Source organism: Aphelocoma coerulescens, chromosome 1, assembly GCF_041296385.1.
Source record: "Aphelocoma coerulescens isolate FSJ_1873_10779 chromosome 1, UR_Acoe_1.0, whole genome shotgun sequence".
In the NCBI taxonomy this organism is placed as follows: Eukaryota; Metazoa; Chordata; class Aves; order Passeriformes; family Corvidae; genus Aphelocoma; species Aphelocoma coerulescens.
Window position 1 is genome coordinate 98696573 of NC_091013.1, and position 14346 is coordinate 98710918.

At 42.6% G+C, this 14346-nt stretch overlaps 1 long non-coding RNA gene across 3 annotated transcripts; it reads right to left on the reverse strand.

Moving 5' to 3' along the window:
- Window positions 1–454: 454 nt before the first annotated feature.
- LOC138112914 (uncharacterized) lies at window positions 455–12514 on the reverse strand. 3 transcript variants are annotated; one of them, XR_011151912.1, is made up of 6 exons: window positions 11944–12514; window positions 8520–8622; window positions 6767–6987; window positions 5989–6064; window positions 3393–3625; window positions 455–2544 (listed from the first exon to the last, which is right to left on the reverse strand). It is a non-coding gene; the product is annotated as an uncharacterized lncRNA (long non-coding RNA). The 3 variants fall into 3 exon arrangements; XR_011151910.1 differs by having other exon boundaries at window positions 455–2667; XR_011151911.1 differs by lacking the exons at window positions 5989–6064; window positions 6767–6987; window positions 8520–8622 and having other exon boundaries at window positions 455–2667.
- Window positions 12515–14346: the final 1832 nt, after the last annotated feature.

The window sequence follows — 14346 nt, forward strand, 5'->3', positions numbered from 1 at the left end:
ACACACAGCAACTGTGCACACAGGAGCACTGAAGACTGCAAGGCAAGTGGATGTGCTCATGAGGGAGCAGATGAAACTTTTTCCATGTCAGTTGTTGGGTATAAAGCACTTAATAGAGGTAGAGTTTAGAAAAGCTTTTCTAGACAGATGACCTGAATTGGACAGTTAATTCCAGACTTCCTCAAGCCAAGAACAAATAACTGGAAATACCTTCACTTACCACTGGAATCATGAAGATTAATTGCAAGATAGGGTGCATTCCTCTTTTGTAGAGAAAAGGATGCAAGAGAATAACAAAGGCAGAGGACCAGTTTTTTGCATCCCTGTTCCAGAAAAGCTGTGGGGAATATTTTTCATTTTATTCTAGAGAAAATAACCCGTCTCCCCAGAGTACATGTCTATAGTTCTTGCTTCTGCGAAGAGCGCACCAGAGTATAAAGAAGAAATTCAGAAGTAGAAACGAAATAGATTTATTCTTTTTTAAAGAAGCAAACTTAAAACATTGCAAAAGGTTACAATGATTTAGAACACCGAGTCTGAGCGGCCACGCTTGGCTGTTCCCTGAGTACGTGTGAGGTGACTCTGCACACTGGGCTCTTGCGGTGACCAGAAAAATTGTGCTGCTAGCAGCCTCCTGCACTTCCCTCCTGCCTTCATGAGAGGCGCACGAGAGAAAATGACCTGCTTGCCGTATGGGGACACGGCACAGAGCAGCTCCTGCTGCTCTGTCACATCACAGGCAAGTGCAGTGTGGACAGAGCGGCTGCTCCCCTGTCTCCCGCGAGAGAAGAGATGCCAGCCATGAAGCCCCTTCCTCTTCGTTAATTTCCTGAAAATAGTTTACGACCAAGCTAATGCTTTTAAGGTTTGCTGCTTTGAATGGCTTGAGTTGACAACCTCAAAGACTGTCTAGTCCCTGGTATGCCAGTACCCTGCTATAGGGTTGTACATGTGCAGTTACATTAGTGTCTCTGGGCTTTGTCATTTCAATTATATTATTATTGCCAAGCTGTGGGCATGCACAGTCTCCGCTTTGGACAGACTTTGTGGTACCGCTATCAGCAAAATCTAATTGGCTACCAGCATTCTGTTATCTCTATGAAGTAGCTGTCACAAAGGTGACACCAGAGTGTCAACACAACTGATTGGATGGCATTGTGAAAAGTAGTTACCTGGCATACAGTCTGCTTTAGCAGGAGATAAACTAAATTGCAGAAGATCATCTTGTTTGTACACACTGATCACAGAGATAGGAAGAAGGTACTCGGTCACTCTAATATCAAAATTGCCACAGAGGAAGAGAGCAAAGCCCAGAGTGCCTCAAGGCAGCCAGGAGCTAGGTTATATACCTCCACTGAGGAGATCCCTTGTCATCCTTTTGCATCAGCTACAGAACTGGGAGAAACAGTGTGATTATTAAGAATAGGGTGGGTTGTAGCAACATTATAATAAGTGGATGGAAAACCTAACGTTGAAACTGGGACACAACTACCATCAACCAAATCCTTCACTGATATGTTGGCCCAGAAAATTCCACGTTAGGCAGGGAGGAAAAAAAAGTCATAAAGACATACACACAAGGGGAGAAAAGCAGCAATGATACAGTTGCATTAAATGGGTTCAGGTTGCCATTTTAAGTGGTCTACAATAGAAAATAAAGCTTTTCCAAAACATACAGAATTATTGTGAGAGCCATTTAGGTGAGACAGAAGCATGACAGTCCAGTCTCATGACTTACTCTGTAGAGCAAGGATATTTACTGAAGTATCACTGAGCTTAAGCTAGGCACAATGGTTTCAAAAGGCACAAAGCCAGGGATCAGTTAAGGAAAGCAGAACTCACACTGGGTCTCCTTCTTGGAGTAATGTCTTGCATATAGTACTCTTTGGTTGTTCAATCAAAGAGATATCTGATAATATTTTGATATTGTTATTCAAGTTATGAATGACCATGAAAAAAACAGTCTACCCAGGTACATAAAGAAAACATCAGCTGAAGCTGTGGTTGTCAGTACACTTAGGAGTACAGTGTTCAGTTCTGTTGTTATTGAGAAAAGGTGCAAGGGAACATCAAAAAACTTGAATGCAACCGGAAAATAGACTCCCTTGGATGAATGCAGTCCTCATTGACTCTTCTCTAAGCCAAGAGGAGCTGATAGTGAGGAGCAAGATGGGGAATGCACAAGAGGTACACAAGAAGACTTTCCAGGAACCATAGTTACAGTTCATCATGTTGCTTTCACCATAGTCAGTCAACATCACTTGTAAGGATTATTGAAGAAACTCTCCAGCCTCCTGATCATTAAATTCCAATTCCCAGTACTATTGAAAACTGTTTCATTGCAAGTGCTGCCCTGCCTACAAAAGAACGACAATGGTAACATGTTTTCATCATCCCCTTGTTCATGCTGTCTGAACACAAGTGCATTATGGTCTGTGAATCAGAGGACTGGCAAAAATGTAGTCACTTAAACAAAGCCTACTCTCTCTTGTCAGTCCAGGCACCAGCCACTTTCAAGCAGCTGAATATGGATCTGAATCCTGCCTGTGGAGTAATAAGATATGAAGCAGGTCAAGGAAAAGAGCAACTTCTGATCTCCGAATGTAAGAGACAGCAGACCCTGGGCAAGTCCACTCTTTGGCTGATCCCCCATTTGGAAAGTAAATTCTGGGGGAGAAACAAAGTTTAATTTTTTAAAAATAGCATTCTCAGATTCTACTGTTTCCCATTTCTGCATCCTCCCTTATGACCCCTGCAAAAGAAACAATGAAGGTCTTCTGTACACAGCAGGTAAAAGACAGATCCTACACATCTGGTGAGTCAGGACATTCAAGGTGGAACAGTGAATTTCCTTTCACATCTCAGTTTTTAATTGTCTCTAAATTTCTCAATAAGCATCTTTGTTTTCCTGAAATTCAGCATGACTAGATCACTTGTCAGTAGAAAATGCTTCTGGGGGAAAATTATATGTCATTTGGAAAACGTTTTCTAGAGACAGATCTTGTGAAAGTAGAAAAAAAAACATTTAAAAAAAGATTTTAGAAAATCTAGTTCCTTCAACCCCATCAAAGGTTTCTCCATTAAGAAGAAAACATGTTATATCTGTAAACTCTATATTTGCTTTATTCATTGTTTTCCCTTCAGAAAGATCTATATGGAGGATTCATTCCTGAAAGGACAGCAAGGCCCTTTCTACATTAGGAAAATGTGCTCTGTATTGATGTAATTGCATTGATGCCAACTTCTTTAAAGTAGGCAGTGCTTCAGCTGACCTTGAAAAACACTGAATCTCTCCAACAGGGTAAGTTTGCTGGAGGTCATGTGGAGCATGCAACTTCGAAACACCTGAATCTTTATGCGAGTTCTTCAATATAGCAGGAATGTTGACTCACCTCATATTTTTCTTGTGCATGTCAGACGGTATTCCAGGATCACAGACAGAGGTGACGACTTTGCTGCGCCATGACTAGGTGACAGCCTCCTCCAGATGGAGGGCAGTGGGAAAGGAAGAATTGAGGAATTGATGGTGGTTTCTCCAAGTTCCCCATCAATGTCAGATTCAAACCATTTGATGTCATTAGAAGTGAAGCAGTCTGTTGTCATTTTTCTCCTGTTTATATTGCCCCTGCAAGCAGACAAAATAAAAGAAGTGAAATTAAAGCTCTGGAGGTCTTCTCTTCCCTCCTTTTTTTGTGCTTCTGTCATTCTATTTGACTGTTGTTCTTCTTCTTGTCTGCTCAGAAACTGTCACCTTGTATAGCATCCAGGGGGTCTCTAGCAATTCAGTGACAAAAAATAATATAGTGGGGGAAAAAAAAAAAATCACACAAGAGGGAGATGAAAGAAGTGGTGAAGCCAACATTTTAAAAAAAACAACAAAAAAATCAACAAGAGGGAAGTAATTGGTCTGGAATGCTGTAGTTGTTTGTGTGCTCTGGAAATATCAGTAATGATGAAGTAGAGGCAATAAATTGCTTTGAAACCCTCTATGACCCTTTCCCTATTTTCTGTCACTCTGGAGATGAAATGTGTGCATTGGAAGTTTCTTTGTCCCCCTACCCCACCCTCTTCCTTTTTCCTGTGATTTAACAGATACAGTAGTGTTTGTGCTTTTTATTGTACACTCAGGAAATAAAATTCCACTCAGTTAAGCCACATTGTGAGTGGCAAGGCAGCCATCAACTCAGGTGGGCTTAGAGCTCAGCAGCTCAGAAAATCCAAATCAGGCAGGTTCTACACTCCGTCAGGAGTTGAAGAACTGCTGCACTGTCCTTTTCCTACCCTCTCATCTAAGAGTAACCTGCAGCTAAGTAAAGTGATCCAAACCCAAAACCCAGATCCCATATCTCCCCCTATCAGGTTTCGAGAGAATGATTTAACTCCTCGGCTTGGAGAAATGGTCACAAGTCTCCATCTGTGAATACACAGATTTATAGGAGCACATAGATTATAGATTCCCAGAGGAGAGATGGACAGAAGAGGTCAACTACATTAGAACCCTGGCACTATGTGCCAAGGCAGTTTTTGCCTTAAACAGAGTATTGGGAATCACAGAGGAGAGTTCTCTGTGTTTTGGAAAGGCTGATATGTACAAGGACTTCTGGAGTGATCAATAAAGTGCCCGTAATTCTATCACTAACAAAAACATTGTAAAATACAGAAATATCAGTTACAGGGCATCCCTGAATTAAAGTTCTCCGCCTGTGTAGAGGTGAATTGGGGTGAAGGCATGGTGTTCACTGGACAAGAACTTTCAATTCACTGTGTAGCCAGTGGAAGAGCAGCTCTCACGTCTCCACCATAAATCCCTTCAGGCCACCAGTTCATCAGCACATCAGAAGGGCCAGACAGGCAAGTCCCCTCACTCCTGAGGTCTGCCATGCTGTGGCTCTTCTGTGTGAGAAGAAGGTGTGAACACCACTGCAATGCTTTGATCTGCCTTTGAGAAGCTGGTATTCCTCTTAGCCTAGAATTCCTTCAGGGAGCCATTCACCAGGTCCTCTGTGTGGGCACAGGGTCTTCCTTTGAACCTTATACCTCCAGCATGGAGATAGCTGAGCTCCCTAGCCCAAGAGATGCCCACCACATGAGAATTTCTGACTTAGTGGGCATTTTTGTGTTGGGTAGGTACAAAGTGAGAGAAGTGCTATTTCTGGGCACTTTCAGCCTGGCCATAAATCTTGTGCCACAGATCAAGTCAAAGAGGTAATAAATCTCTTAAGGCACATGAGACACAATGCCAGATCCAGCCCTTGGAAAAAGGAAGTACAATTCCATTGACTGCCAACACTTGTTTGCATGAGACTTTATCTCATTTCTTTTCACTATCCCCAATACCAATGCCTTGTCTGCTTTAAATGTCTCTGAAGTGAATGTTGCTCTAAGAAAAAAGAGCAGCAGGCTAGAGATGGCCAGAAAATGCTATTTCCATGCTATTTTCTCATACTGCCAAAAGTTTTCATTACACAGCACACATAATACCACTGGAGGCAGAGCAGGCTGAGGACAAAGCCACCGTGTCTGTAGGATATTCTTCTTAGTCCTTTCTGCCAACACCTCTAGGGTCAAATTCTCTGGCTGCCTAGCTTGCTTTAGAGTATCCTCCAGGCATCACGAGAGTGGCCCCATCGACACACCAAAAAGAATTAATGCAGCACTCCCAGACCCTTAAGCACCTCTGGAGTTCCCCTGAAAGAATACAGATGTCCCCTGTCACAGGTTATTTCCCTCTATAGGAACCTAATTTTGTGAGAACATACACCAGAAAGCTACAGATGGTCTGCATCATCACACATCTTCCATTGCTGCTCTCTCACGTACAAATACACTCCACCAAAACCACTTTGAGCAGCCTAAAGTATCCAGATATGCTCAGTAAGGTGCTAACAGGGTGAAGCTGATCAGATGACCTCAGTGAGTTTTATGGCTTTTACACATCCTAGGGAACCCTTCAGTTCCAGAGCTGCAAGAGCCAACCAGGGGAGATACCTGAGCAGAAATTCCCCAGCAGGCATGTGTGAGACTGCCGAGCTTCTGAGTCAGTCAGACAATGAGTCATTGCCCTCTGGAGGGAAAAAAAAAACCAACAAAAAACCACAAGACCTGTCAAAGTTGTTTTTCAAAAACAAGTGGAAATTATTCAAGTTTAACTAATAGGTAGGCATTTGGCTGGATTGGGGAAGTTCTAGTTCTTGTTCCTGTATTTGCCACCTCCCACATCCGAGGTGAGTGCTCTAACAGGCCTACACAACCCATCTCCTCCTCACTTGACAACTACTGGGACAGCTAATACAAAGTGTAATAACCCCCTTCCCCCCAGTCCTCCTCAGGCAAGACTAAGAAAGTACTTCAACTGGTGAAAAAAAAAAAAAAAACAAACCACCAAAAAAGCACCAAAAAACCCTGAGAAAAGTCTTGCCTTCTAGAAACAGAGCCAGAGTAAGGGCTTTTATGTGACTTCCAGCTACCTTGGTTAAACCCTTGGTCACCATGCTGTCTGGTTCTCAGGTCCAGCTGGTCTCTTTCATCCAAAATTCCCCGCAGAGACCAAAAACTCCTTCCAAAAATGTTACATTAAAAAAAAAAAAAAACAACCCAGAACACTCTTGTGTTTTCACAAACTGAAAGTCTTCAGCACAAAACTGTTGGAAAATTCCCCATTGAGCTTCTGTGAAAGATGCTCCAAGAAACAGCAGTGGTACAAATATTATAAATACCAAGTATCCAGGCTACAGGTAAGCAAGAGTTAGATATAAGAGAGTCTGACCTTGTTTCTCAATCTCCATATGCCATACTCATTCACTGTTGAAGCATTCAAACCAGCCAACAGTTGTTCCTTTTCTTTTTGCCAAATAATAAATCTTTCAGACAGCCTCACCGAAATTATTCATACATGCAAACACTCAGCTACTGGAATGTGTTTCTTTGCAGGTTGTTGTTGCTCTTCTTCACATTCCCTGGGTATCAGGCATCCCCTCATAGCATCCTCTGATGAAACGGGAAGACAAAAATCATCTTTTTAACTTCACATGGGAGAATAAAGCTTTTGTTACACAAAAAGGAAAAGAGAACAGTTGACTATCCCCTGGAATGATATAGAACTAACAGCTTTTTTCTTTTAAAGGCAAGTGGTTTGGAAATCAATTATGGTAAAGACATCTGAGAGCCAAAAAGAAATTTCTGGGTTAATTGGAGAGCTGATGAGACCAAAAGAATGCAGGGGACTTGGATGGGACTGGGCAATCATGATCCAGGTAACAGGGCAAGAATCAAATATTTTCATCCAAAATATATTTGGACTGAATTTTTACTAAAAACTTCATCCCACCCTTCACCATTAAAACAAGAAAGAAAGATTAAGGAGTTGAGAAATCACAAGTACAAAAAAGCTTTGAAGAGAAAAACTTTTCTTGATCTTGAAACTCATTTGACTAAGAAATTGCTTCCTTCTGCCTGGAGTCTTTCATTGCAGGTCCCAGAATATCAAAGGAGGGCAGTCAAATTATGACGACTGGCAAAGGCCATTATTTAAACTTGACATTAAAACAGAGGACACGGATTAAGGCCAGCTGAGTTTACAGATGAGTTTGTAGCAAATGAGGTTACTGTAAGCATAGTCAGTGCTGACATCCATCCATGTTCAGCTGAAGAAGCAGAGACACATCTATGCTTCTAAAAGCACCAGAAAACAAAACTGAAAAGCATTCCATAACACATAGCCCCCTTTTTTTCTTCCTTTAACTAGTTCTAACAGATATTTGTCAAACTTGTTTTGTTTTTTTTTTTTTCAAAGAAGAAATTCAATAACCTTCTCGGGGAATCTAATTTACTGCATAACTATTCTTACTGCTAGAAAGTTATTCCTAATATGGAGCAACAGGATCTAGGTTACAATTTAAGCCCATCGTTTCTCATCCTTTCCGTGGTGGATGTGGACAGCAGTCTTATCTCCACAGATACTGAAGGTCTAACAGCAAATTCAGCTTTCCTTGCTGTCAGGCATAGACCTTAATTACAAGATGATTTCAACTCTTACAGCTCATATTTGTATATACACTATGCATATTTATGGCACATGCCAAAGACGACTGCTTTGAATGGATGGTTGTGAGGATTTTGTTGAGGTAGAGAAAACAAATTGTCATTGCTGGCATTACTGCACAAGAAACATTTTTCACACACCCTCATAAGTATTCCATACACACACAGGTATATATACAGTTTTCCCATTAAAAGCAGTGTTGTTTACATATCCTGACAGTTCTGAGGGCAACCTAAATGCTACCACAAGTGTACTCAGTCCATATCTGCATGCAGCCCCTCAGTGCACGCACAGGCACAAAGGATATGAATGCTCATGGATTTGTGGTACAGACTTGCAGATGGTATAAATCAGTGTCGCTCCTACTCAGCCTAATTTCTATTCAAGTTGGCCACAAGGCAAGAACAGAGAAATGCGTAGATCTCCATGTCTACCCAGCCATATGGGCTGTATGCCCAGGTGGGTGTGCATTGCATACCTTCCTGGCCTGATGGATGCTGCGGTTCAGCTGCCAGCCCGGCCACCCAAAGCACAAACTTGAGCACCATCAAGTTCCCATCCGTAGGAAACTGTCTCAGGCCCTGCAAGAAAGGCTGTGAGCAGCACAGTGCGGTGCAGCAGGGCCCTGTTGAACCAATTAGGGTTAACACATTTCTGGTTAATGAGAGGTGCCGGTCATGATTGTAAATTAATATTTTCCAGTGGCTACCCATGCACTCAAGTGTCAGTATTGATCAAACTTACCTCTGCCCAGTTAATGTTGATGGATTCAACAGCAACATACGCCTGCTCATCTGTTACCCAATTAAGAAAAGCTCTCGACTCATCCTAATAGCTGTATTTATTGTCATCAGGAATATTGATGTATCTCTGTGCTAACTGCAAGCCAACGTAGGCACATGAGCACATGCAAAGGACACAACACTGCTCTGGGAATTGTCCCAGGCTCAAACCACAGGGAGAAAGCACTTTGTTAACCTTCATGTCCTGTTGTCAAAGGAGACAGTATGTTCTATGGAGAAAGGGAAAAAGAAGGATCCTCCCCTTCTCTAGGCTTAGTAGGCTAGATTCATGCACAGCCCACCCCACATCAGAGAATAAGCAGCACAGCAAGTTCCACAAATAAACTGCTTGGGCTTTTAAAGACTGAAGCAAATTGAAGCCTCCTGTTGCACTGGGAGTCCAGAATGTGAGAAATGCTGGGCATGTAAGGAAAATGCCTATGGGAGGAACGAAATAAGGATTAATGAGCATCTTTTTATATGGTTTTCTACATTTCTAGCCTGGCTGTCTGAATCAGAAGCTGCTGGGTAGCTAATGGGCCTTGGGTAAGGGACACAACAGCAGCTGTCTACACAAAGCAAACAAAAAAAAAAAAGATTCTATGAAAATTTACCATTTTCCTTGCAGTGCAAGGAGTTCATTCCTTAAAAGCCAATATACAGTTTGGGCAACCCAAGACACACTAGCCCATTCCTGGAAAGAGACTCCTGCCTGTAGCAAATGGGCTATTAAATAGAGCAAGAGATCAGGACCCATTTACTCATAAAAAGGTCATTCTGAGCTAAAACAGAAGCGAGAGCTCAGAGGAGGCCAGTTCATCTCTGCAGCCAAAGTGCAGCCCTGACAATCCCAGCCAAAGTAACCATCCTGGGTGGCCAGGATTGCATGCTGTGTTGTATATAAGCTGGATTTTTTTAAAAGGGTAGTGAATTGGCTCAAAAAGTTAGAAAACTGTTAATAAGGGTCTTTTAGTGTGCAACACATTACTGATGCCTTTTCCTTGCCATGTGAGCCAAATGAGACAGTGTCATCTGACTTATGCAGAGGCTGAGTTTGGTCCCAGGAAGCTGGTTGGAATCTCAAGTCATCAGTAAAAATCTATCTGGTGGTTTTCATAAGTTGAAGCCTCAATTTGCCTTCAAATTTGAGAGGTGCCCCCAAGGCAACTTATGGTCCTGGAAGCCTCTTATTAAGCCAGAGTTAATGGCAGCTCATGCCGAGTGACAAAAGTTTGAATGGGATCTTGCAAATGGACATTTTTAACCCACCAGAGGTGGAACTTGCAAGGCTGCTGTCACAGAGTGATGGCAGAGCTCACGCTGCTGCTGCTTCTGTCCAATCTGTCCTTTAGATAAGTGAAGGACACCTCTCTCCAGGGCTCTCCACTTAGTACTTTTCATCATTCACTAAATTAAAAAGTGAGCAATTGACAGCACAACTTATTAAATGACTCTTCTCCCTTCTCCCTCCTACCACCATGGCCATGTTTTAACAGCCACAGACACTTTGCTGGTGTCTTTTTAATTTGATTTAACTAAAAAAATAACACACAAAGCCATTTGGCCTTGTGCCACTCAATGTACTGCTATAGAGTAGGCATGAGTTATAGGGTAATATTTCACACCCTGTTGTGTCTTATTACTTAACTAATAACAATATTTACCCAGGGTTTTCCCCAAGCAATTCAGACAGGTTTAAAAGAAATCTTGATTAAAGAATGACAGCCAAAGTATTGGATGTTAAGTATAAATAAGAGTAATGTGAAGAGAGTGGAAGAGTTTACTGTTGCATCCTGGTAGTTTGCAGTAAATCAGTATAATATGAAAGTTCCTCTTTACTGGGCTTCTCCAGTTGTCAACTCCCTTGCTGCAGCCCATGTGGAGATATGCCAGACCTCTGACTTGCAAAAATGCAGCTCTTGCAGACGGCAGCAGCAGCACACAGTAGCAGCATTTGCTTGCCAGAGGCTGAACCACTTATGCTAATCCCTTAGCCCCTAGACTGAGGGAATAATCAGCCACCTCTCACCTCTTCTGGGGCTAGCCACCAAGAAATAAAATTATTGCGAACTAGAGTATCCCAGGCTTCACCTTACATGAGTTCTCTGAAACTCTCAGTAGCTTGCAACTACAAAAAGGCTTTCAGCTGATTTAGAAAGCCCCTTCTAAGAGTATTACCTGTGGAACTCACTGCTGAGGCACACAAAGCCAAGGACCAAGTAAATTACAAGGGTATTAGATGTTACCAGTAAAAGCACTCCCATTCAGATTGGAGAGGATATGACATTTTTACTGGTTCGCATAAGTCTTTCACCAGTCAAGCAGCAACTGTCTCTTTGGTAGATTATTCCATGTTCTCTGCACCTTGCAATTTCTGCTGAAATAGTCGACATTGCCCTCTGATCAAGGCAGGATACAGAGCTGTCAAAGTCCTTGTCTCACTTCCTTTGGTAATTCTCCAACTGACTAAGAGACTTAAGCAACACATCCATTCACCTAAGGAAGGCACTGCAGATTCCTCCCAACCTAACTGCATTGAGAAAACTCATCTAATACTGTAAATACAAGGACTCCTGTCAAAAGCAAAGAAGAAAAAATACATTCAAATTTATGTCCAAGTTGCTGTTTTCCTGACTGCCTCATAGATTACCTGCCCACTAAAAGGAGGGGGGGAACCATCACCATTTTCTACAGATTCTTATTTTCCCATGGAGATTTTCCCTCCACAAGTTTACCAAGCTCCAGAGCGATCCCTAGGTAAGAGTTGCTAAAATCACTGTGCCGGTAAAGATGTATGCAAGCCAGGGCTGAGCACTCTAAATAATGTCGTTTCTGTAGAATTACTTAAGCTGATGAATGGGCAAAATCCTGCAGTTGTTACTCAAGCAAAACATCATTCAAAGATGCTGAAAATTTTGAATGAGTAAAGGTTTCAGGATCTGGTCCAAGAGTCGTAATTTTGGAGCAGGCACCTTAAGGAACATGAGTCTCTTCTGACATGACCTTGTGACAGAGGATGCTCTTATGGTCCAGTCCCACATCACACCAGCAGCAATCTGTCACAAGCTGCATTTCTGAGAGGACTGCAGCTGAGGAGAAGCAAAATGACAAAACATTTACCTCTTTCATCAGGCTCTGCAGAGGTTGTCTTTTTATCCTTCAGTATTTCAGCATTCACCAGCCTTGCTTCCACATTGGAAAGACAGGGTATGAAACACTTGTTCCTTTCCAAGAGCTTTATACTGCAAAAGAGCTTATCGACAAGCAGCTGAGCAGTATTTGCATTTGCAGGGTCTGTATCTGTGCTCAAATGAGATCCAGCTAGGAAAGGTCACAGTGGTACAAGGACAGGGAGAGACTGAGATCCTGCTTTGTCACCTCACCAAGAGGGAAAAGAGCGCTATGAGCCAAGCAGAGTTATGTGGAGGTGGGACCTCTGAGTAACCAAGGAAGCAGGGAATGAAACACCATGCCTTATAGAGAATATCCAGTCCCAGCTAAGGGAACATTTTCTGGTTTTCCTGTACACTGATATCACCTGCACTTGCAGTTAAGTTTTACCCTGTCTTACCACACACTTCTTCTCCTCCACTCACCTCCCTCTAAGTACACCCAGCTGCATTCAGGCCAACTTTCAGGCCTGTACCCCATCAGGTCCTACCCTATCTCTCCCAAGGCCTCTTCTCCCCTACACAAGCACCTACCTATAGTTCCTCACACACCAGTCTCTACTTACAGCCCTGACAGTTCACACCAGGGAATGGTGTGAACTCATTAACTCTGCCAGCTGTTTTATCACCCTGACTCTCAGCACACCAAACCAGAAAGGCCTTTGTTCTCCAGGATGCTCCTCCCAGCTGACTGACTGGGTGGCTTATCACCCAGAAGCAGCAGCTTTTACCCTTGCAGCTTATTTTTGCATGCCAATCCTTCTGTGCTAGCAAAAGAGTCTTCCCTCTCCTCCTCCAGACCCCTACCGTTCGTCTTTCATTTCTTTCCTAAGGGACAGTAGGGAATCATACCATCCCTCTTGGCTCAGCTGCTTCTGCTTCTGGCCCTCTGCAGTGGATAGAGCTTTAAAGCAAAGTAGAAATACTTTGGGATAAGAGATCATATCCTTATGGGTTAAATTACAAGCCAGGGGCTAAAACCACTGCCAAAAAGGAGAAATGTAGCAGACAGTACTAGATTCTGTTAGGAAAATAGGGATTATACTTTAAAAAACAAAAATGCAGGATGATAAACATCCCCCAAACCACCATGCATATGCATAATGGGTCCAAAGATTTAATGGACCTAATTTAAATGGGTCCAGGACTTTTCCAGTAAAGACAGACAGATCAGACTCAGCTCAAGCAAATGCTGCTCTTTGGAGTTATGGGACAGACAAATGTCCAGGCTCCTCCATTTCTCTCTGCTGCTGGATGTCTTGTTCCAAACTTACTCTTTTCCAGTTCATATCAATTTCATCATCTGTTATGAGTGCGGGAAGGAAGCTAAGCACCCTCTGGAGAAGAAAAAACAAAACAAAACAAAAAACAACAAAAAAACCCCAAACAAACAAACAAACCCCCAAAAAAACCAAAACATAAAACCCACAAAAAAATAACCAAAAAAACCCCCAAACAAACAAAAAAAAAACCAAAACCAAAAACAAACAAACAAACAAAAAAAATCACAAAAAAAGGGAGAAAGAACTTCCAGGTAAAAGCCCTTGAAGAAAGACAAATTCTTAATGACAGAGGATCACTTTACAAAACACTGCTTTCCTCTGAAGGCCCAGTGCATCAGCTGCACTGGGAAAATGTTCCTGCTGAGGTAGTGGAGACTCCTGAAACGCACAGGACCCAGAGGGAGAGAAATGAGAGACTAGTTCTGTGTAAAGAAACATGACTCCCTTAATAAAACTCCTTTACATCCTCCTACTTTCCTCCACCCATTCACACAGCCTTCTGTTTCTTCATGGAAAATGTATTTCAGTGTCATTTCTCGACCGCTCAAATTCTATATCCTTTGTGGTACCCTAACGCACTTCCAACTCCACTTGCCTGACTTTGCTCACCTTGACAGGAGTATCATTTTACCCATGCTTACTTTCACACAACAAATACCATTTTCTTACCATATTTCCTCCCCACCCTCTGTAGCAGTCATTCTGTAGAGATGCAGCAGCCTAGAACTGCTGAGGCCCTGCACCTCCCAGACATCAGGACTCCATTGTGTTGTGCTGCTGCCCAGTTCCCACTGGAAGAGTTTTCAACACCCAGGCCTTACCTGTATCACCTTCTTTGTTTTAAGACATGGTTTTGAGAGTCCTGCAAGTATGAGCTTCCAGTGCCAGTATGGATGATAACCACTCTGGCACAGAGATTTTTCTAGTGAGAAAAATACGGATGTCAGGTCCTGGAAGCGGTGGTGTGCTGGAAACAGCACTCTAGGGATGAACACTGGTGTGCACAGTCCCCCTGTAGCACAGAGAGCAAAACAAGTGCCAAGCTATACAAGGAAATAGAAAACTTCCCC